Source organism: Pelobates fuscus, chromosome 10 (assembly GCF_036172605.1).
Source record: "Pelobates fuscus isolate aPelFus1 chromosome 10, aPelFus1.pri, whole genome shotgun sequence".
NCBI lineage: Eukaryota > Metazoa > Chordata > Amphibia > Anura > Pelobatidae > Pelobates > Pelobates fuscus.
In genome coordinates, this window is record NC_086326.1 from 148,811,903 (window position 1) to 148,837,662 (window position 25,760).

The 25,760-nt window shown below is 50.0% G+C and overlaps 1 protein-coding gene across 1 annotated transcript in view; it reads right to left on the reverse strand.

Moving 5' to 3' along the window:
- Positions 1-25,503, reverse strand: part of LOC134575199 (gastrula zinc finger protein XlCGF26.1-like) — a 145,091-nt gene extending 119,588 nt beyond the window's left edge. Inside the window, exon 1 of the mRNA XM_063434445.1 lies at positions 25,481-25,503. The gene's annotated coding sequence lies outside the window, so the exon portion shown is untranslated. The remainder of the gene's footprint in view (positions 1-25,480) is intronic.
- Positions 25,504-25,760: the final 257 nt, after the last annotated feature.

Here is a 25,760-nt window from a genome sequence, read left to right on the forward strand (position 1 = left end):
CTCCCTGGCCAGGGGAATCTGCCAGTAACCTTTACACAGGTCAATGGTGGTTAGGTAGTTCCCCTGGGCTATGCGATCCAGTAACTCGTCTACCCTGGGCATGGGGTAGGCGTCTGTCACGGTTTTATCATTAAGTTTCCGATAGTCCACACAGAATCTGGTAGTACCGTCCTTTTTGGGTACTAGTACTACCGGGGATGCCCAGGGACTATCGGAGGACTCAATGACTCCTAGGTTCAGCATTTCCGTGATTTCTTGTTTCATCCCCGCTCTGACCGCCTCGGGGATGCGGTAGGGGGCCTGCCTCAAGGGTTGCTGTCCGGGGGTATCTACCTGGTGGGTGGCTAGATTGGTGAACCCTGGCTTTTGGGAGAACATTGCCTGTTTTTCTCGGAGCAATTGCTGCAATTGCTCCCTCTCTACTGGGTTAAGCCGCTCGCCTATCTGTACTTGGCCCACTATATCGGCCGGTTGGTCCTGGGTAAGTAAGTCGGGAATGGGCAAGTTATCGGGGTCTTCGGCTGCGGGACTACATATGGCCAGCACATCTTCGGGGCGTTGGAGATATGCTTTCAACATGTTAATATGGAACAGTTTCTTTAAGCTCGGGTCGTGGCAGCTGGCAATCACGTACGTGGTATCTCCTTTCTTTTCTATTATTTGGTAGGGGCCCTGCCAGGCTGCCTGTAATTTGTCTGTTTTGACGGGTTTAAGAACCATTACTTTTTGCCCTATCTCAAAGCTCCTTTTCCGTGCTCCTCTATCATACCAGACTTTCTGTCGCCTCTGGGCCGCCTGGAGGTTAGCCCGGACCGACCTGGCTAGCTGCTCCATGCGGTCCCTAAGCTCTAGGACATATGGTATGATGGGGATTCCTGTGTTCTCCGTCTCCCCCTCCCAATGCTCTCGGACCAGGTCTAGGGGGCCCCGGACCTTGCGTCCATACAGCAGTTCGAACGGGGAGAATCCGGTAGTTTCCTGCGGCACCTCCCGATAAGCGAATAGGAGGTGCGGCAAGAAACGTTCCCAGTCCCTATATTCCTGGGTAAACGTCTTTAACATTTGCTTAAGGGTCCCGTTAAACCTTTCGCATAGCCCGTTGGTTTGGGGGTGATATGGGGAACTGAGTAGGGATTTTATTTTACAGACCTGCCACAGCTGTTGCGTTAGTTCCGCCGTGAACTGGGTGCCTCGGTCGGACAGGATTTCTCGGGGAAATCCTACACGAGAGAAGACTTGGACCAGCGCATTGGCTACCGTGTCTGCCTGGATATTAGATAGAGCCACCGCCTCCGGGTAGCGGGTAGCGTAATCCACAATAGTGAGGAGGATATATCGTTTCCCGGAGGGGCTGGGAGTGGCGAGGGGTCCTATCAGGTCAATGGCCACTCTACTGAATGGTTCTTCGATGAGGGGCATATTTATGAGGTGTACCTTGGGGTGGTCTCCTCTTTTGCCGACCCTCTGGCACACTTCGCACGTACTACAGTATGTACGCACATCGGTATGTACCCCTGGCCAAAAGAAGGTATGGGTGATACGTTTAAGGGTCCGGGTTACTGCCAAATGTCCGGCTAGGGGAATGTCGTGGCCTATCCGGAGGATATCTCGTCGATATTTGTGAGGGATTACTAACTGCCTCCTACGGTTCCCTTTCTTTTCCGTCTGTCGGTACAGTCTCCCCTGTTCCCATACAAATATCTCTTGGTCGGATCCCCCCGTCCCAGTGTCGGCCCGCTCTCTGTATTTCTGGAGAGTGGGGTCAGTTTTAGTCTCAGCCTCGAAGGCGGTAGGGGTATCCCAGGGTAATGGGTCGGGGAAGGTAGGTACAGTCGGGATCGGTCTTACCTGAGTCTCCCGCACCGGTGAAGCCTCTCAAGCCCGTCCTGCCTGGGACCAGGTGGTAACCGGATATGCCTCGGAGTTATAGGAGGGGGCAAATGCCGAAGTCATAGGGCCCAGGTCGTTGCCCAGTAAGACCTCAGCGGGTAAACTGTCCATGATCCCCAACCTCACAAGTCCTTTTCCCGCACCCCAATCAAGATGTACTTTTGCTGTGGGTAATTTGTATATGTCCCCTCCAGCCACTCGGACCGCCACCGTGTCTGTGGAGCGCTTATGTGGTGGTACGAGCTTCCCCTGGACTAGAGTGATGGTGGCCCCGGTGTCTCTCAATCCTTGTGCCGGGCGGCCTTCCAACAGTACTTCCTGTCGATGGTGCTGTCGGTTGTCGGTTGCGGCATACACAGGGTTAGCTTCATGTAATGGTCCCAGATACTCTTCCATAGTATTTGCTTGGTCTACACAAAAAGCACGGGCGGGGCGGTTGTTACCCGGGAGGCTGTTGTTTAGGGGGCAGTTGGAAATGAAGTGCCCCGGCTGCTTGCATTTGTGGCAAGTGGGGCGGGTACGCTCTTGGGGGTACTGGCTGGGTGGCCCGGCATATCGAGTAGGTCCGGCCGGCACTGGGGTACGAAACTCGGGTCGGGGGTTTGGTCTAGGGTTTTCTCGGAGTTCGGGCCGGGCGGCTATTCGAGAGTGGGGGTATTCGTGAACTTGAGCGTCCCGATGTTCGTCAGCTAGTCGGGCTGCCGCATTGAGATCGCTCGGACGCCGATCCTTTACCCACTCTCTGTCCTTTGGTGCCAACCCGTCATAAAAATGCTCTAATAAAAAAAGTTCCAACACTTCGGCTGCGGTAACGGCACGGCACCCATTCATCCAGTGGGTAGCCGCCCTCCGCATGCGGTGAGCCCATTCAGCATGGGTGTCATTTACTTTTTTACTGGTGTTGCGGAATTGTCTGCGATAAGTGTCGGGGGTTACGGCATATCTCTTAAGTAGGGTGTCTTTTACCGTCTGATATTGCTCCGCTTCCTCGGGGCTGAGAGTCCGAAAAGCCTCCATAGCTCGACCCGCCAGTTTCCCGGCTAGTATCTTTGGCCAAGCTGTTGCGGGGATTTGGTGCAGTGCACATTGCCGTTCAAAATCGGCCAAGAACTCGTCAATCCCCATTTCACTCTCCACAAACGGCTTAAATGCTGCGAAAGGAATCTTTGGGATTTCCGTTGTCTCCGGGGGGGTTCGGTCGGTGAGTTTCATTTTGTGTTCGTGGGCTCTGGCCTTTTCGACATCTGCCTCGGCCTCGGCCATTAATTGCCGTATGAGTTCCATGGAGGGGTTTGGCCCATACAGGGGCAGCCTCTCCCGGACCAACCGGGTTTTCTCATCGGTGCAAGTGGCAGTGGCCTCGGCCATGGTAAGACTCTGGTCCATTTCGGTTAGTTCCGCGATTAGCTCTCTCCTTGGGCGGCTGTTCGCGTGTCCCCCTCGGCTCTCAAGTAAGTCCTTTAACGTGGTGCGCTTCAATTTGTCGTAGTTACTCTCCATCCGTTCTGTACCTCTTCTAGGAATTCCAGGATGATCCCGCAGCTGCCACCGATTGCCTCCAGTCTAGCAGGAGGGTTGATCGCTTGGATGTCCTGGTTCCCGGCTTGAAGAGTAGAATGGAGCGATACTCGGTAGAGACCTGTAAGTGTAGAATCTCCCCCTAGCTATGGTGCAGCTAGGATATCCTTTCCCCACACAAAACGAGTCGAGGCTGCGAATTGAGGGTCAAAATGAGAACTGAGGACTGGGATGCCCAGCCTGCTTTTTATTGTAAATACACACAAAGAGGACACTCCCAAGGGGAGGCATAAAATACCCAATCACATATTGGGTTCAACCCACATGTCCCCTCCCCTCAGATAACCAAGTAACACAATTATATTACACATACTTTTGTCCATATTCTGGATGTACCCCAAAACCAGGGGGCACACCCATACACCCTGCATCGCTAGATAGATCTTGTTCTGGAGGCCAACATATCCAAAAACTGGCCCGATCGGATGAGCGGTTCGGAAGTTAGGGGCTTCTAAAGTTTAGACCGACCGCACGGACTTTTCAGCCGAAAATAGTTCCATACGTTTAGGCCTTGCGGTCGGTCTTCGTTCGGACGGTAAAAACTCCACAACCCTTTGTCTTCCGTAGTCATCCCTGGGGTCGCTGTAATCCCCATGTGCAGGGCAAGTGCTTTACTGAACGGTGAATAGTTCGGTACGTCCAACACTGAGTTCTGTGATCCTGGAGGTCTCAGCGGTGTTCGCCTGTGTGTGTCTCCGTTTTTGGTTCCAGATGATTATGGGCGACAACCGCTGATTGTAGGTAAGATGGCCGCGAACACGTGCAAAGTCCCGAAATGGCGGCCACCTCTAGGCGTACATAGCGGGTTCGGGCTGGACCATACGAGGACTGTAAATCAGTCAGAACAGTGCCCAAAGTACCAAAAGTATGCGACAGAATAAAGCTTTCATAACAGGGGACAACAGTGATGTAACATGTATAAATAGCTGTGTGCTGTGCATTGCTTTGTATGGATGTCCCCCGCAGGGAAAGTCAGCACTGTTCTGTATAAATAGCTGTGTACTGTGCATTGCTTTGTATGGATGTCCCCCTGCAGGGAAAGTCAGCACTGTTCTGTATAAATAGCTGTGTGCTGTGCATTGCTTTGTATGGATGTCCCCCGCAGGGAAAGTCAGCACTGTTCCGTATAAATAGCTGTGTACTGTGCATTGCTTTGTATGGATGTCCCCTGCATGGAAAGTCAGCACTGTTCTGTATAAATAGCTGTGTACTGTGCATTGCTTTGTATGGATGTCCCCGCAGGGAAAGTCAGCACTGTTCTGTATAAATAGCTGTGTACTGTGCATTGCTCTGTATGGATGTCCCTCGCAGGGAAAGTCAGCACTGTTCTGTATAAATAGCTGTGTACTGTGCATTGCTTTGTATGGATGTCCCCCTGCAGGGAAAGTCAGCACTGTTCTGTATAAATAGCTGTGTGCTGTGCATTGCTTTGTATGGATGTCCCCCGCAGGGAAAGTCAGCACTGTTCTGTATAAATAGCTGTGTACTGTGCATTGCTTTGTATGGATGTCCCCTGCATGGAAAGTCAGCACTGTTCTGTATAAATAGCTGTGTACTGTGCATTGCTTTGTATGGATGTCCCCTGCATGGAAAGTCAGCACTGTTCTGTATAAATAGCTGTGTACTGTGCATTGCTTTGTATGGATGTCCCCGCAGGGAAAGTCAGCACTGTTCTGTATAAATAGCTGTGTACTGTGCGTTGCTTTGTATGGATGTCCCCCTGCAGGGAAAGTCAGCACTGTTCTGTATAAATAGCGGTGTACCGTGCATTGCTTTGTATGGATGTCCCCTGCAGGGAAAGTCAGCACTGTTCTGTATAAATAGCTGTGTACTGTGCATTGCTCTGTATGGATGTCCCCCGCAGGGAAAGTCAGCACTGTTCTGTATAAATAGCTGTGTACTGTGCATTGCTCTGTATGGATGTCCCCCGCAGGGAAAGTCAGCACTGTTCTGTATAAATAGCTGTGTGCTGTGCATTGCTTTGTATGGATGTCCCCCGCAGGGAAAGTCAGCACTGTTCTGTATAAATAGCTGTGTACTGTGCATTGCTCTGTATGGATGTCCCCCTGCAGGGAAAGTCAGCACTGTTCTGTATAAATAGCTGTGTACTGTGCGTTGCTTTGTATGGATGTCCCCCTGCAGGGAAAGTCAGCACTGTTCTGTATAAATAGCTGTGTACCGTGCATTGCTCTGTATGGATGTCCCCTGCAGGGAAAGTCAGCACTGTTCTGTATAAATAGCTGTGTACTGTGCATTGCTTTGTATGGATGTCCCCCTGCAGGGAAAGTATAAATAGCTGTGTACCGTGCATTGCTCTGTATGGATGTCCCCTGCAGGGAAAGTCAGCACTGTACTGTATAAATAGCTGTGTTCTGTGCATTGCTTTGTATGGATGTCCCTCGCAGGGAAAGTCAGCACTGTTCTGTATAAATAGCTGTGTACTGGGGGGCGTGGCCTGGCAGCCGACGAAGATGGCAGCCTAACAAGGGAGCTCCCGCGAATCCACACTAAATCCAGCACCGGCAAACAGCATCGCAACCGCTAAAAGGTACTCACATGCCCCACAAAGGTCCCAGAGCCACCCCACGCAAGAAAAAACAGGGGGGACCGCAAGAATCCTCTCCCACAGTGGCCGACATGTTCGCGGCCTCAAGATCCGCACAGGCCGCACAAGATGGCCGCCGGGCAGGCACACGAGGCTCCCACTCCCCATCCTCCAACACGGATAGGGGACAGCCTGAACAGAGTGAGGATACCGCCGCACAAATCTCGAAACAGCTTGCGGAGGTGAGAACCTATCTGGCGGGAGAGATCACCCGTAGCGCCCGAGATATCAAGGCCGAGATTCAGGCCCTAGGCGCCCGCACCGCTGTGCTGGAGCAACGCGTGGAAACCATAGTGCAAGGCCATAACACAGTGATACAGCACTCCACGTCCCTAAACCTTTACATCAGCGACCTGGAAATGCAAGTGGAGGATTTATCAAACCGCACGAGGCGGAATAACCTCCGAGTCAGAGGATGGCCAGAAGCAACACAAGAGGGCCCCCTGGCACCAATCATGGAGGCATATTTCAGCAACCTCCTACCAGAAATCCCTAAGACCCAATGGACTATGGACCGGGCGCACAGAGCCCTGCGGGCCCGACGCTCGAACACAGATGTGCCACGAGACATCATTATATGCTTCCATCACTTCTCAACCAAAGAGGCCCTACTGCGGTATAATCGGCAACATGAACTCACATACAAAGGCAAATCCATCGCATTATACCAAGATCTGGCCCCAAGCACTTTGCAAAGAAGAAGAGTGTGGCAAATCTAGCCACTTCTGGACTATATGCAGTATAGGTTGTCCGTAGGCTGACTGTATGATGTGTTCCGTTAAATGTGTATGTATTGTGCTATGGCCGTTCGCACGCTGGCAGCCGTACGCTGCCAGCGTACCAGCATTCATACGACGAAAACACGGCTATCCTGGCCATTCGCCGTACGAATACGGGCTCCCCAGGTCGACCACACACTCCCAAGTCGTGTGGTACCAAGTAACCGATTGCAACATTGTTGCAATCGGTAATTAAGGGCTCTCCTAGGTGGCCGTCGATCCACTACCGACCATGCGGCGGTCGGCCATCTTGGATCCTTTGTCTCTGCAGCGGTGTTCGGTCGTCGAGAGCCTGGACTTGAAAACGGCTACTCGATGATCCGAGCCCCGCTGGGTTTCCAGAGCGTTCGGGAGTTCCGCGTTCGGTACATTATATGTCCCGTATTTATTCGGTACTTTTAAACCAACTTTCATGTTTAAATGTATTATGTGCGGCGTTCGGTCAATTCAGCTGGGATCAGAGCGGTATTCTCACAAAGTGTGCGCTCCGACCCCAGCTATCTACCGAACGTTCGATTATTCCAAAGTACCGAATATTATGTGAATTATGGATTTTTGAGTCAATTGTCGGTTTTGCTACACGAGGGGATAATCCACTTAATCGTCCATTTTAGTGGGAGTATCCCTCTCGTGTCGCAATGCCGGTTGGGAAAGTCACAATGCATGTTGGGAGAAATCCCCTGGATGATCTGTGTGGAAACCCCTTGCATGGGGAACTGTATAAATACGCTGCTTGTGAATAAACCGAGTTAGTTGACTCCCAAACTGTGTTTCGTCCGGTTATTGGGAGGATTGGGAATATTGCCTTGCTTCCTACTCTGACTGTGGATTTCCTGGAGATACCAACGGATGTCGTGGACGGTTATACCGCATACCGTTACAATTGGTGGCAAGCGACGGGATCCGAACCTTACAGCCGAAAAAGCAGCGTTCGTGTAAACTGGAACTACCGAACAAGGAAAGCAAGGGCAATTCGTATGGAGATTGACTACACCATACTGAAACGACAGACTTTAAAAGAGCTACTGGAAGCCAGGGGCAAGATAGCCAGCAACAAATCTAAGGCTGTGCTGATCGCTGAACTAATGGAGGGAGACAGAGCCCGCAGCACTACACCTCCACCAGCCAAGGAAGAGACCCCATTCCAAAAAGAGCTACGAACCAGGTTGGAGTTTCTGCCGCAACCAGTATCGTTGGAAATGTTGACCGTGATGATATCGGATGTACAGGACTATCTGCTGGCAACCAACCCACCAGCAACCCCACCTAGGGCAGAGTCTGTTACTGCCTCCACCTATGGACAACTAAAACCCAAAGTCCCACATCACGCCTTTAAAGCGTTTTGTGAAGAAAAGGACGAAATCGATGGGTACTTACAGGATTTTGAGCGGCTGTGCGATTTGCACGATCTGGAACCCGCAGTATGGGTACCGCTGCTGGCCGGTAAATTATCGGGTAGGGCAGCTGAAGCCTACCGTGCTGTACCTCGAGAGGACAGCAAAGATTACCCTAAAGTAAAGAGGGCGATCTTGGAGAGGTATGCTATTACCCCAGAAGCATACCGGCGCAAGTTCAGGGGCTTGCGCAAACCGGAGAAAGATTCTCACGCAGAGTGGGCACACAAGCTGGATCAAGCATCGCAAGGATGGATACAGGCCAGCAACGCCACTAATATGGAAGAGTTACGACAGCTTATGCTACTGGAGCAGTTTTTTAATGGCTTGTCCCCAGACGCACAAGAATGGGTGAGAGACCGTAAACCCCTCACCCTACCCGAAGCCGCTAGATTGGCGGATCAGCATTTTGATGCCCGGAGGCATCACGGATCACAGAATAAGGCCCTCCCTCGGATTACCGGGCCACCCCATAATTTTACTCCTACCGGCCCCACCGTACCCCTGCACAGGCCAGCACTGAATACTCCACCACCCCCCTCCCGATACAACGGCCGGGCTAACATTCAGTGTCACACCTGCAAGCAGTGGGGACACATTTCTCGGGAGTGCACCCAAAACCGGAGCCGGCAGGCTTGGAATCAGGTGCGACAAAATTTGGCACCAAGGGCTGCTGCACACCATTACCAGGTAGCCCCCGTCACCCAAGAATTGCTGAGCGCTCAAGTTGAGGAGCCGCTAGGGGTGCTCCACGAAGTAATGTCGGTCCGAGCCACCGACAACCGACAACATCATCGGCAGCTAGTAACCCTAGAGGGCAAGGAGGTACAAGGGCTCAGGGATTCGGGAGCCACTTTGACTTTGGTTGCACCACATTTGGTCCCGGGCGCAACCCACACTGGCGGGTCAGTGGCAGTACGGGTGGCCGGGGGAGCAGTATACCGGCTACCGACTGCCAAAGTACACTTGGATTGGGGTGTGGGAGAGGGGACTGTGGAAGTAGGGCTTATGCAAAATTTACCTGCAGATGTTGTGCTGGGGAATGACTTAGGCCAAATGACTTCCGCTTTTATTCCCCAGACTCCCTATCAGGAGGCACACCCCGTAACCACCCGGCAACAGGCTCGCACCACGGCTACACCGATGCACTCTGAGGCTCAGGTAAGAGACCATGCTCCCCAACCGACCCCCATGTCCTGGGATACCCCGACTACCTTTGCGACCGAAGTCCAGACCGATCCCACCCTCCAAGCATATAGGGACCGGGCACAAACAGACCAAACCGGGCTAGAGGGGGAGCGGTACATCTGGGAGAAGGAGTTGTTATACCGTGTCACGACTAAAGATGTGGGGGGGTCTGTCACCCTGACTAACAAGCAGCTAGTGGTACCGCAAAAGTATAGACAGGAGCTGCTTAGAATTGCTCATGACATTCCCTTGTCAGGACACCTAGGGATGACCCGTACCCGGTACCGCTTAACGCATGCCTTCTTCTGGCCCGGCATCTCGCAGGATGTGCGCCAGTATTGCACCTCTTGCGACGTATGTCAGAGAGTAGGTAAACGAGGGGATCGCCACAAGGCCAAGCTATGTCCCCTACCCATTATCGCAGAGCCCTTCAGCCGCGTAGCGGTAGATATCGTAGGGCCCCTGCCAAAACCCAGTCCCTCTGGCAAAAGGTACATTCTGACTGTAGTGGATTACGCCACCAGGTACCCCGAAGCTGTGGCCCTCACTAATATACATGCCGAGACCGTAGCGGAGGCATTAATGAAAGTGTTTTCCCGGGTAGGGTTCCCCCAAGAGATAATCTCGGACCGAGGTACCCAGTTTACGGCCGAAGTTACTCAACATATGTGGAAGGTATGTGGCATTAAGCCAATAGTTAATTCCGCCTACCACCCCCAGTCCAATGGGTTATGTGAGAGGTTCAACGGGACACTGAAGCAGATGCTTCGGACGTTCGGGGAGACCCACAAAGACTGGGAGAGGTTTCTACCTCACCTACTCTTTGCTTATAGAGAGGTTCCCCAGGAGTCGACCGGGTTCTCCCCGTTTGAATTACTATTTGGGAGGAGGGTGCGGGGACCCTTGAACTTAATTAGGGAACATTGGGAGGGAGAGAGTACTACCAACGAGACCCCTATCATATCATACGTCCTGGAATTCCGGGACCGTCTGGAGGCGCTCACTCAGGCTGTACACACCAACCTCCAGGCGGCCCAGCAACGACAGCGACGCTGGTACGATAGAGGAGCCCGAGACCGCAGCTTTCAGGTGGGACAGAAGGTTTTAATTTTAAAACCTGTCCGCACAGACAAGCTGCAGGCCATCTGGCAAGGCCCATACCAGGTAGTGGAGCAGCGATGCGACACTACCTATGTGATCGGCCCCTGCTCAGGGGTAGGGAAGAGACGCATGCTCCACGTGAACCTGCTCAAACCCTATCATGAGAGGATCGAGGATGTGACGGCCATCTGCGCCTCCTCCTTAGAGGATCAGGAGAACCTACCCTTACCTGACCTACTAGAACCCGAGGCACCGATAGAGCCCTCCCAGGGAGTTCAGCTGGGGGAGCGGCTAAGCGCCCATGAGCGTGCCCAGGTACAAGCGCTGATCGAAGCCAAAGGGGCTACCTTCTCCAATTTACCTGGTTACACTCCGCTAGCCACTCACCGAGTAGACACCCTGGGACAGCTACCTATGAGACAGGCTCCATATAGGGTTCCGGAATCCGTCCGTACCCATATGAAAGCCGAGCTAGATGAGATGTTACAGCTAGGGGTTATCGAACCCTCCGATAGCCCCTGGGCATCGCCGGTAGTCCTAGTACCGAAAAAGGATGGCACCACTCGGTTCTGTGTCGACTACCGGAGGCTAAATGACAAAACGGTGTCTGATGCCTACCCGATGCCCCGGATAGACGAGCTGTTAGATAAGATGGCACGGGGCCAGTATCTCACTACCATTGATTTGTGTAAGGGATACTGGCAAATTCCACTAGCCGATGACGCCGTCCCCAAGTCGGCGTTTGTCACTCCGTTTGGCCTGTACCATTTCAAGGTCATGCCCTTCGGAATGAAAAACGCTCCGGCTACCTTTCAGCGGATGGTAGATCGGCTACTGGACGGGTTCCAAGAGTATGCCTGTGCCTATCTAGATGACATAGCCATCTTTAGCCAGACCTGGGAGGATCACCTACACCACATAGGGGCGATCCTAGATCGTATTGGGGAGGCTGGGTTAACGTTAAAGCCTAGCAAGTGCCACATAGGTATGGCTGAGGTGCAGTATCTGGGACACCGAGTAGGGTGTGGGCAGCAGAGACCCGAGCCAGCCAAGATTGAGGCCGTAGCAAAGTGGCCTACCCCCAGGACTAAGACGCAGGTGCTGGCGTTTTTAGGGACGGCCGGCTACTACCGGAAGTTTGTTCCAGACTATAGCACCCTGGCCAAACCCCTGACGGACTTGACTAAAAAGAACCTTCCCCGACAGGTTGTCTGGGCCCCAGAGTGTGAGCAGGCATTCCAGCAACTCAAAACGGCTCTAACTAATGCTCCTGTGTTGACTGCTCCTGATCCAACTAAAAGATTTCTTGTTCACACAGACGCTTCAATGTTTGGATTGGGAGCAGTACTGAGCCAAGTGGGAGCCGATGGCGGAGAACACCCCGTAGCTTACCTAAGCCGCAAGTTACTACCACGTGAAGTGAGCTACGCTGCCATCGAGAAAGAATGCCTGGCCGTGGTGTGGGCCCTCAAAAAGTTACAGCCATATTTGTACGGACAACCTTTTTCCTTACTCACAGATCACAACCCGTTGGTGTGGCTGAACCGTGTATCTGGGGACAATGCCCGGCTGCTGCGCTGGAGTTTGGCGCTGCAGCCCTTTGACTTTACCATTCACTATCGGCCCGGAAAACAAAACGGTAACGCTGACGGGTTATCCAGACAGACTGAACTCGAAAAGTGATCTGTGAGTACTCTCCCGGACATCCCCAAGCCGATCCGTTGGGATCAGACTGTGTATGCCGGCTTGGTTCTGGGGGAGCATTGTGGCAAATCTAGCCACTTCTGGACTATATGCAGTATAGGTTGTCCGTAGGCTGACTGTATGATGTGTTCCGTTAAATGTGTATGTATTGTGCTATGGCCGTTCGCACGCTGGCAGCCGTACGCTGCCAGCGTACCAGCATTCATACGACGAAAACACGGCTATCCTGGCCATTCGCCGTACGAATACGGGCTCCCCAGGTCGACCACACACTCCCAAGTCGTGTGGTACCAAGTAACCGATTGCAACATTGTTGCAATCGGTAATTAAGGGCTCTCCTAGGTGGCCGTCGATCCACTACCGACCATGCGGCGGTCGGCCATCTTGGATCCTTTGTCTCTGCAGCGGTGTTCGGTCGTCGAGAGCCTGGACTTGAAAACGGCTACTCGATGATCCGAGCCCCGCTGGGTTTCCAGAGCGTTCGGGAGTTCCGCGTTCGGTACATTATATGTCCCGTATTTATTCGGTACTTTTAAACCAACTTTCATGTTTAAATGTATTATGTGCGGCGTTCGGTCAATTCAGCTGGGATCAGAGCGGTATTCTCACAAAGTGTGCGCTCCGACCCCAGCTATCTACCGAACGTTCGATTATTCCAAAGTACCGAATATTATGTGAATTATGGATTTTTGAGTCAATTGTCGGTTTTGCTACACGAGGGGATAATCCACTTAATCGTCCATTTTAGTGGGAGTATCCCTCTCGTGTCGCAATGCCGGTTGGGAAAGTCACAATGCATGTTGGGAGAAATCCCCTGGATGATCTGTGTGGAAACCCCTTGCATGGGGAACTGTATAAATACGCTGCTTGTGAATAAACCGAGTTAGTTGACTCCCAAACTGTGTTTCGTCCGGTTATTGGGAGGATTGGGAATATTGCCTTGCTTCCTACTCTGACTGTGGATTTCCTGGAGATACCAACGGATGTCGTGGACGGTTATACCGCATACCGTTACAAAGAGAATGGAGGCCACTGACAGATATATTGCGGCAACATGAAATCCGCTTCACCTGGGGACACCCATTCAAAATAGTGGCCTTCACAGCTGGAAGAACAATAGCCTACACACCGGGAGGAGACCCACACAAGTTCCTCAGGGACTTAGGAATCACGCCACCGCAAGACTTCGCCCTACCTGGGCCTACCCGACCGGCCCTTACACCCCTCCCGAGAGAGTGGTACACGATCGCAGCACAAGCGGACCGAGAGGACTGAGACCCGCAAACAGCCAGGCGCAAACTCAAAAGAGCGCCCACAAGACTTATTGCAGCAATTTTGACACTCTGGACAGTTAAGTTCTTCTGAGAGCAGACACCTGGACTCACACACCCCTTAAACCCCCGACAACCCTCTCCTCAATTTGATCAAGACCTTTGGATGGAACTGTCTCCAGTAAACCAAGGGGGAGAGAGAGGAAGGAGAGAGCAGACGACCTCACTACAAGCTGCACAGCAGCACTGACACCAACAGCACCACAGACCACGAACACAGCCTGAATGGACTTAACGCAAGGGTGCTGTTTGCACTGGGAGTGATGCACTGAGACAGTTCAAATCCCATGTCATCACGACTCAATATATTACACCTTTAATGCATTTCCCTACTACGGAGCCGGGATGGTCACCCGAGCACAAGAGGGAGGGGGGAGGGGGGGGTGACTCTCAGGCAAATATTGCACACAGGTAGGGGGACACTCCTAGACACGCTGAAACACTCCCAACTACACCTCACTCCACCATACCACTAATACGCCTAACACACAGGGCTGAAATGTTTTCCTCATGCACTAATGAGAAACAAAGCTGGAGGGAGAACGGGAGGTCATACAGCAAGACACGCAACAATCCAGTAAACCTTAATTACACCCTCTATAGACTAACCCAGGAGGGTATGAAAGTTAGAGCAAACACTCACAGGGGAGGTCCCACAGGCCCCAGGGGCGACAACACGAAGATAGTTGTAACTCACACCACAGTGGATTAACGCGGGGCAATCACCGACTCCGAGAGGTGACTTTTTCTACGCCACTCGGAGGGGGTGAACACCCCCAATCTCATCTGGCACAGGTTAAGACCAGATGGTTAACAAATGTTTACGTTAATTGTTTAAGTGAATATATACTGCAAATGTTCTTTATCACTCAAGTTATCTTTCTTTTTCCTACTCTACTCTTTAAGACAAGTACCGATTCCTCAGCCGCTCTCGCTGCCTGGATGCTCCCTGCGACCCCGAGGAGGAGCCCCGTAAGCAACTCAGCGCACACCTCAGCCCATGGTTCCCGGAGGAAGGGGGACCCCGCCACACTCAATGCTCTGAATACATCTCCAAATGGCCCTTAAGGTACTATCATTAAATGCCAAAGGCCTTAACTCCCCCAACAAGCGTAGATTGCTGGTGAGGGACTTAAAAGCCAAAAAAATCGACATAGCACTAATACAGGAGACACACCTCCCCAGGTCGGCGACCACTAGGTTGACGGACAGAAACTACACGACAGTTCACGAAGCACGAGCACTACGGAAACGGGCAGGAGTAGCAATACTCCTACATAAAAACTGTCCCCTAAACATTACCACTATTCAAGCTGACCCAGAGGGGAGATTTATATACATAGGGGGCACACTCTACACCACTAAAATACACATTATTAATGTTTATGCTCCCAACGAGCCAGACCAGCAGTTCTGGGCGAGCCTGGAAATGCTGGTGGCGGGAACAGGGGGAGGGGTCCTCCTGGTAGGGGGTGACTTCAATGCTGTACACAGCCCAGCAGCTGACAGAAGCGCGAAACCAGGCACCGTCAGATCACAGGGCAGAGGGAGCCAAGACAAGCAATTACACACATTCCTGACACACACAGGCCTCCTTGACGCCTGGCGGCTGCAACACCCAACCACAACAGACTACACGTTCTATTCAGCACCACACAACACCTACTCCAGAATAGACAACATATTTCTCAACGGAACAGGGATGGCCAAAACAATCCACACGGAAATTAATAACATCACATGGTCAGATCACGCAGACATCACGCTCACACTCAGCAATTTGTGCTACAAATCCAACTGGTCGTGGAGGCTCAACAACAGCCTATTAAGGGATGACACAACACGAACAACCATCCAACACGCCATCACAGAATACTTTGACATAAACACTACCCCCGAGGTTAGCCCTACCACGGTGTGGGCAGCACATAAAACAGTAATACGTGGACACTTCATAAAACTGGCCACACAGAAAAAGAGGGCCAAAACAAAACAGCTACTGGACTTACAATCTGCCCTACGCAAAAAGGAGCAACAACACAAAACAAACCCAACAGACACACTCCTCAGGGAACTCAATGACATCAGACACTCAATCAGGGACACCACTCTGGAGACGGTCTCACGGTCTATTCTATGGTCAAAACGACTTTTCTATGAAAAGGCCAATAAGACAGATACACTCCTAGCAAGAGTCCTCCGCCCGAGACCGCAAGGCAAAATCATAACAAAAATACGCACAACAACAAACACACTAGTCAAAACTCCTGAAACTATAAACGAAGTGTTTACGTCCTACTTCTCCGACCTTTACAACCACTCCCCCCAACTCCAGACCACCAACACAACATATATGGCAAACGTGCGCCGCTTCCTCTCCGAACTCACTATTCCAAGGGTGAGCGGAGCCGAAGCCGATGATCTGCAGGCACCAATCACACAGATGGAGGTAGAGGCAGCAATAGCATCCCTAAAAGGCAACAAAGCACCAGGACCAGACGGCTATGACATTAGCTACTACAAACAATTCAAAGACGTATTAGCCCCACCCCTCACAACCCTCAGCAACCACTTTCTGCAGGGAGGGACACCCGATGGCGACATGGCAATGGCAAATGTTGTCCTTCTGCCAAAACCAGGGAAAGACGAGACACTGGCCCCGAGCTACAGGCCCATCTCATTAATCAACACCGACCTTAAAATATTCGCTAAAATCTTGGCATCCAGACTGACCCCCCTGCTCCCGCGCCTGATCCACCCGGACCAGGTGGGCTTTATGCCAGGCCGCCAACTATATGAAAACACACGCAGGGGAGTTAGCACGATCTGGCACATGGGGGCTTCCAAGGCGCCTTCTCTGGCACTCTCTTTAGATGCGGAGAAGGCGTTTGACAGAGTGCTATGGCCTTACTTGTTTGAACTACTCCAATTTCAAGGATTCCCAGAGGCCTTTGTCACAGCAATACGAGCACTATACACAGACTTAAAAGCGCAAATACTCATCTCAGGGGCCCGCAAGAGACCCTTCACGCTAGGGAACGGCACCAGACAGGGTTGCCCGCTGTCCCCATTACTCTTTGCTCTGACCCTAGAACCACTACTACAAGCCATTAGACAACACCCAAACATACAGGGCATCGTAATACGAGACACACCATTCACAGTATCAGCCTATGCTGACGACGTCATGATAACGCTTCAGGAACCCATACAGTCTCTCCGACACCTCACACAAGTACTGGAGCGCTTTGGGACGATTGCGGGGTACAAAATAAACCACTCCAAATCCGTGGCCATGCCCTTCCACTTAGAACCCACAGACGTAGCCCGCATACATGACATGTATCACTTCAAGATAGCCACTGATGAATTCATGTATTTAGGGATACGACTGACAGCAAACACCTCCTCATTGTTTACCCGCAACTATACACCTCTGTTCCGAACTCTCCTTAAGGAACTAGAACAGTGGACAGACAGACCCATCTCATGGATGGGAAGAGTAAACTCTATAAAAATGAACGTATTACCGAGGATCTTGTTCCTCTTTCAGGCCCTCCCGATACAGGTAACCAGAGGGGACCTGATCGGCATCCAAAGAGCGATAGATGCCTTCATCTGGCATAATAAACGACCAAGGATAGCGCGCGCCCTCATGTATAGACCGAAACCTAGGGGGGGACTGGGACTGCCCAACATCTACGCCTACTACCTAGCTGCACAACTGACACAGATAATACAGTGGCACACACCACCAGGAAAACGAAGATGGGTGGACCTGGAGTCACTGATGACAGGTCAGGACCTCCCACAATTTTTCATATGGGCACCCAAATCCCAAAGAGCCATGCTAAGAACCGCAAACCCAGCCATACTCAACTCCATTCAGATATGGGACCAAACTAAAACAAAATACACCCTCAGTACCCAATTATCCCCCATGACACCGATCCTTAGAAACAGGGCCTTCCCCCCGGGAATGAGGGCAGGTGACTACAAGGGGATAGAAGCCACAGGGCTCCAAAGATATACCCACCTATATATAAACCAACAAGTGGTCACATATGAACACCTAGCCAAAAAAGCCACCTTACGTACCAGAGACTACTTTAGGTACATGCAAATCAGAGACTTTGCACACAAACCCGACGTACGGAAAGCAGCCCTAACACCATTAACTTTCTACGAAAAATTATGCTACAACGAGACAACACAAACCAAACTCATCACGCTAATGTACAACCATCTCATAGGGGCCCCAGACAGAGAAGACGCACTGCGTTATACCAAACAGTGGGAAACCGACCTGGGGGAGACACTAGAGGGCACGGAATGGCAGGAGATATGGGAAGCATGCACCAAAACCACAATCTGCATAACACTCCAAGAGCAATCCTATAAAACACTATTTAGGTGGTACATGACACCGGTAAAACAGAAACACATGGGATTGAACCCCACAGATGACTGCTGGCATGGATGTGGGGGGAAAGGAACTTATATTCATATGTGGTGGGAATGCCCAGAGGTAGCAAACTACTGGCGCAATATAGTAGAACTTAGCTCCCAAATCCTACAACGACGAATGGGAATGGACCCTTGGGCATGCCTACTCTCGAGACCCACTGAAGGCCTCCCCAGGCATGAACAAAGGCTACTCAATATGCTCTACCTAGCGGCCCGCAGAGCCTTGGCACAAAAATGGTCTTGTCCGGACCTCCCGTGTATATCCCTGGTCAAAACTAAAATGCGAGATAACTATATAATGGACAAATTAACCGCCCAGGTACGAAATTCAATGCCTAAATTCCAAAAAGTATGGGACCTATGGGAACAATACGACACCTAGGGGAGCAACCCGGAGAGCAGGGCAGCATCCACACGGCTCAAAAAGCGGAAACCTAAAAACACGATTATTACCTACTATCACCCCATCACCCGGACGGGTGGCAGCGGCACCACCACCGGACGTGTGAGGGATCAAACTCGAAAAACACTAAGAAAACGCAACCTCAGCAACAACGGATATCTAGGTACTTGTCTCTTACTACTTTACTTTTACTTTCCTCTTAACTTTCTTTCATTGAATGCAAGCTCTAGTAACTCATAAACTGCAAATGAGGGAATAAATCACAACATCTACCAGCAGTAACAACTAAAGGGAAGCGGGTAAACGGTCACACACCCTCCGGGGCCAGAGACCGATATACTATTTCCCAACTCTACCCTCTAACTACATGCTATTGTACATAGTTGATTTTGCTTGCCAACAAAATAGAAAAAAACAGACGACGAAAATGTATACAGGAAAAGAAACGTGTATAAAATGTATAATGTAACTCCTACCGCTGACACTCTGTAAAATTATACCAGCAAATGTGATATCATATGCATGACTGTAAAAGCTTATACGGTAAATCTCAAAATCGTCTGCTCAAAAATAAAGAATTTAAAAAAAATAAATAAATAAATAGCTGTGTACTGTGCATTGCTCTGTATGGATGTCCCCCGCAGGGAAAGTCAGTACTGTTCTGTATAAATAGCTGTGTGCTGTGCATTGCTTTGTATGGATGTCCCCGCAGGGAAAGTCAGCACTGTTCTGTATAAATAGCTGTGTACTATGCATTGCTTTGTATGGATGTCCCCCTGCAGGGAAAGTCAGCACTGTTCTGTATAAATAGCTGTGTACTGTGCATTGCTCTGTATGGATGTCCCCCGCAGGGAAAGTCAGTACTGTTCTGTATAAATAGCTGTGTGCTGTGCATTGCTTTGTATGGATGTCCCCTGCATGGAAAGTCAGCACTATTCTGTATAAATAGCTGTGTACTGTGCATTGCTTTGTATGGATGTCCCCCTGCAGGGAAAGTCAGCACTGTTCTGTATAAATAGCTGTGTACTGTGCATTGCTTTGTATGGATGTCCCCCTGCAGGGAAAGTCAGCACTGTTCTGTATAAATAGCTGTGTATTGTGCATTCCTTTGTATGGATGTCCCCCTGCAGGGAAAGTCAGCACTGTTCTGTATAAATAGCTGTGTACTGTGCATTGTTTGTATGGATATTCCCCTGCAGGGAAAGTCAGCACTGTTCTGTATAAATAGCTGTGTACTACGCATTGCTTTGTATGGATGTCCCCCGCAGGGAAAGTCAGCACTGTTCTGTATAAATAGCTGTGTACTGTGCATTGCATGAATGTCCCCCTGCAGGGAAAGTCAGCACTGTTCTGTATAAATAGCTGTGTACTATGCATTGCTTTGTATGGATGTCCCCCGCAGGGAAAGTCAGCACTGTTCTGTATAAATAGCTGTGTACTGTGCATTGCATGGATGTCCCCCTGCAGGGAAAGTCAGCACTGTTCTGTATAAATAGCTGTGTACTGTGCATTGCTTTGTATGGATATTCCCCTGCAGGGAAAGTCAGCACTGTTCTGTATAAATAGCTGTGTACTATGCATTGCTTTGTATGGATGTCCCCCGCAGGGAAAGTCAGCACTGTTCTGTATAAATAGCTGTGTACTGTGCATTGCTCTGTATGGATGTCCCACGCAGGGAAAGTCGGCACTGTTCTGTATAAATAGCTGTGTACTGCTTTGTATGGATGTCCCCTGCAGGGAAAGTCAGCACTGTTACATAGAAACATAGAATGTGACGGCAGATAAGAACCATTCGGCCCATCTAGTCTGCCCAATTTTCGAAATACTTTCATTAGTCACTGGCCTTATCTCAAGTTTAGGATAGCCTTATGCCTATCCCACGCATGCTTAAAGGACCACTATAGGCACACAGACCACTTCAGCTTAATGAAGTCGTCTGGGTGTCAGGTCCATCTAGGATTAACCCTGCCTGCTGTAAACATTCAGAGAAACTGCTATGTTTACATAAGGGTTAATCCAGCCTCTAGTGGCTGTCTCATTGACAGCTGCTAGAGGCACTTCCACGCTTCTCACTGTGATTTTCACAGTGAGAAGACGCCAGCGTCCATAGGAAAGCATTGAGAATGCTTTCCTGTGGACTGGCTGAATGCGCGTGCGGCTTGTGCCGCGCATGCAGCCGATGACGAGGAAAGGAGGAGGCGAATCCCCAGCGCTGAGGGAGCCCTTCCTCTTCTTAGAGCCCAGCGGGAGGGGGGCCATGAGGATGGGGGGGACCTAGAGACCCTATAGAGCCAGGAAAATTAGTATGTTTTCCTGGCACTATAGTGGTCCTTTAAACTCCCTCACCTTGAATCCACTACCCTCTCAGTAAAGTAATACTTCCTGAAATTATTTTTAAACCTTTGCCCCTCTAATTTAAGATATGTCCTCTTGTTGTGGTAGTTTTTCTTCTTTTAAATATAGTCTCCTCCTTTACTGTTGTGACGAAGTGCCCTTCAACACTTTGTCCTGGAGAGGCCTGCTTGCCTGCCTCCTCCCCAGCAACTATGGCCTCTGGGAGATTGTACCCTCTTAAACCAGCAATTGGGCTTATGGACTTTTATTGGACTGTGTATGGCCCTTTAAGAACCGTCTGCGGGCACATTGTGACTTTGGTGAACAATGCCCCTTAAAGACTATGGCCCCTGGAAGATATTGCCTGTTAATGACTATTTTAGCAGATTGGATTTTAAAATACTCTTGCTGCCCCTTGAAAATGTATTGGAGCAGTTCTGCAGCTTTAAATTGGCACTTCGGGGGCGGGGCTTGCCAAGCATCCTGACCAGACGCCATTTCCCAAAGCTCCCCAACACCAAAACCCAATCCAAAGGATTGAGACGGAACCAAGCCCAATCTGCACCCCACAATACCACCATTGAAATCGGGAAGCCGAGGAGCATCGATAGATGCCTTTTTTTCAGCCACGACGGAAGCACAGAACCGCGGCCTACCCCACGCTGTTAGGCCTCGAGAGCTTCCTGGGTGGCATCGGAACGATAAGCGCAGAAACACCCCACACCTCAACCCGGTCTGCCTCACCGACCAACATGTCGGGCATGGGCCGGCGCTCACAAAAGTCACACACTCCGGCGGAGGGCAGAGACATTGGAGCCATGCTTCAGAAGCAATTGCAGCCTAGGCCCTCTGTCGCAAATGGAAACCCCGACAAGGACCGGAGCCCGGCGCCACAACACAAGCCGCAACACTAACCCACACCTCCGGCCGAATCTCCGGAATCATCCGACGACTCTGCACCAACCACCAAGAAGGACCTAAAACTAATGCTGGCAGAAATCCACAAAATGCTGGCGGCCGATTCGGCCATCCTCAAAAAGGAAGTGAGAGCAGTGTCGGAAAGGGTCCGAACAAATGAAGCCACTTTGACAGAGGTACAGGCTCAAATCACGGACATGGCAGACTCCATAAAAACACTGCAAAATCAGCAACAGTCCACCTCTCTCAAGCTTGCCACCCTGGAGGACCGCCAAAGACGCACTCATATTAAGATAAGGGGCATTCCTGCAACAATAACGGCAGAGGAACTGCCTCATTACGTTAGGAGGTTACTGGCCACGATCCTGCCACACGCAACGGCCAAGAAAACAGCCATTGACAGCGTATACCGCCTCCCGAATCCCCCTCACCTACGGTCTACCACGGGGCGAGATGTTATCCTCCGCTGCACCTCCCTACCTGACAAACTCCAAATACTTGCAGCGATAAAGAACAAAACGCCACTTACCTTCGAAAACTCAAACCTGGCCTTCTTCCAAGACCTGACAAGATCCACGCTCATGCTCCGCAAATCATTCAAACCGGTCACGACACTGCTACAAACCGCAGGGCTGACCTACCGCTGGGGATGGAACGACTCTCTATCAGTGTCACAAGACGGAAAGACACACACAATTCCGTCCATGTTAGAGGCGGCATCCCTCCTGGAAATCCTGGGGCTAACACCCGCGGATACACCCGCCACTGAAGAGACAACTGCGGCAAGATGGGACCCGGCCTCCATACAACCGTTCGTCCCCAGAGCAGCGAACCAACGAGAGACTGATACCCCCGAATGAAGAGCCCAAATAGGACATTTGAAACCACACTACCACTAAAAGTTTCCACTTTTGTTTGTCTCACTACATGTCCATCATATACTCACCTACCTAAGATCCACTGGGCACAGGCTTAGAACACGATCACGCCGGCAAGACGGCAGACACCAGAACCGCACTAAGCGTTGGAAAATAATACTCTTCCCCCCCCCCTCCCCCCCCTCACCAGAACCGCACTAAGCGTTGGAAAATAATACTCTTCCCCCCCCTCCCCTCCCCCCCCTCTCCCCCCGTAGCCTCCCTGGTCAGGAGCTTCAAACCCGCTTGCATACCCTAGACCACACAAAACATGAACCGGGCTTATAGGCCCAGATCTTGCACACTATGCAACCGCTCACATAACTTGAGCTAACTCGAAACCATTTATATCTTAGCAAACCCACGCACACGAGTAACGGCAGATCAAGGGAATAAAACTTAACATACAACTCTCAGGCACGCAACCCCCAACTGCCCATCCCACCCTCGTGAAGCACCCAAGCATTAACAAACTCATTATCAGTCTCTTGTCTAGAGATCAACGCACCATTACAACCCGCACTTAGCACCTAGACAGACTGCCTCCACACAACATTGTACAACAGTACACTTGACACAGCTTGTTACACCTTCAAAAATTGTGCTTATGTTATCATGCTTTATGCCTTTGTATTCAATGTACTTGCACTGGCTGTTGTGGCCATGCAAGATGCTCTGTTAAGAACTGCACGCAAAAATAAAGAATTAAAAAAAAAAATTGGCACTTCGGATGCAGCCTAAGTGCCGAAGTAGTCGAAGTGGCCGCCATTCGACAAACGAACACATGGCGGCGGCCATCTTTGTTCATTCGAACGAGGTCAGCGGTATGTGTAGCCAAATCCATGGAACTGAAATCGGCTACACATTTCAACGAACACCGCTGACTCTTACCTTCTCCTACACTCCGTTTTCAGCTGCAGAGACTAAGTCCCATTCGGCAGTTTGAACTAACTACTATACTAAGCTAAATGCACGAACGGGGCAGGACTTAGTAATTTTTCTGTGTAAAATAGACCGACCGCACAGCCCAAATCTATGGAACTGTTTTGGGCAGGAAAATGTGCTTGCGGTCGGTCATAAAGGAGTCCCAGCTAACTTTGTATCTACTGGATGGATTTGTCTGATTTTTGAGAGTGTTTATGTTTAAAGTGTGCTGATTCTGAAGATTGGACGTATATTTTTAAAGTTATAGTACATGTATAAAAACTGTATTTTTCCTGCTTGTGATAATTATGTTAACCCAATATATCAAAAAAATGTACTGTATAGAACCCAAAGAAGACCAAAAGATAATGCTGACACCCCAAAGTGTACCTCACTTACACCAATATAGTATAAAAAACCCAAACAAATCTATACAACAACAAAGAAAGAGGAGTATAGATCAAAAAGGGGGTAGCATACAAATATAGAGAAAATACAACCTGTATATAACAGGAAATATTCTGGTAGAAATCTAGAAAAAAAAAAAAAAATCACACAATAGTGAAGTATGCAGAAAAAAAGTGACTCAAGCCCGGAGGTAGAGAACTTACAAGAGCCACTGATGATCTCCGTTTATCTCCCCTTATTTTTCTGCGGGGTATCTTAGGAGGGGGCTTGTCTCTCTTGCCAGATAAGCAAAGGTACTTGCGGTATGCCAAATCCTCAAAAATGGAAGAAAACCATATAGAGCAGTATTGTTAAAAGAAATAACAATTTATTGCACTGATTGCACTTACATACAAACTGCAGTCAGTCAGCATATCTCCACTAGCAAGTGGAACTTTGAAGAAACGTATTTTTATGGATGTTTTTATGCGGTTTTTATGGACGTTTCTTCACAATATGGACGTTTCTTCACAATACTGCTCTATATGGTTTTCTTCCATTTTTGAGGATTTGGCATACCGCAAGTACCTTTGCTTATCTGGCAAGAGAGACAAGCCCCCTCCTAAGATACCCCGCAGAAAAATAATGGGAGATAAACGCAGATCAGTGGCTCTTGTAAGTTCTCTACCTCATGGCTTGAGTCAATTATTTTCTGCATACTTCACTATTGTGTGATTTTTTTTATTTTTCTAGATTTCTCCCAGAATATTCACAATTATGTTAACCCATTGTGTACCATAATTATATCACAGTGAGAGGGGAGGATTTTGTGTATAATTGCTGGGAGTGTTTTCTGTAATGTGCGTGTGTTATTGGTTGTCCGTAAAACCCTGTGGGTGGTCCTATATAGGGAAAACCTGCATAAAAGAAGGCCCTTTGGTGCCAAGTAAAAGATCTTCTTGACCCTCAATTCGTAGCCTTGTCTCGTTATTGGAGGGAACTGCTATATCACACTGGGGATTGCTATGCTCTGCATACTCCCCTGAGCTTTAATCACTCAGCTCTTTTAAGAGCTTGATCCTGATACGCTCTCCTGGAGGAGAGGTCTTCCCACACGGTCCTGGAGGACAGAAGCTGATCCAGGGTGGACAGAAGACGGCGAGACTCCAGTTAAGCTACGGCGGTTGTGGAGTCTGCAGTGGTTGTGGTGTCCGGTGCGGTGCTTTTGGTCCTCGGCGCAAGCTAGGAAGCGTCCATCAACGGAAGGTACTCGGTCGGAGTACGGGGAGTTCCGTTACAACTGTGCTGATTCCCTTTATCTTATCCCCCCTGTCTTGTCTTTCCTCCAAGTTTTTGTTAGCTTGAAATATATACTTGCAATCAGGCTCTGATTTAAATTCAGTAATACAAAAATACAACAAACTGACACTGTAAACTGATCGCACACTATACTGGGGTTTGATTACAATACTGACCTCATACTGGATGTTTGAAGCTAGGGATTCAATTACATATATAGTTATAACACAAGCTGTGTATATAAAAAGTGCTTCCTCTTACCCAGTGAGCTGAGAGGCTGGCGAGTGTCCATCATTAAGGCATTGTAATGTTCCTTGTGTCCTTCTAAATACTTCCACACCTACAAGGAAAATAAACCGTTACATCCTCACACCTAACAGGAACCTGGCACACACAATGATACAGTCACCATCCAGTCACATCCTCACACCTAACAGGATCCTGGCACACACAATGATACAGTCACCATCCAGACACATCCTCACACCTAACAGGAACTTGGCACACACAATGATACAGTCACAATCCAGACACATCCTCA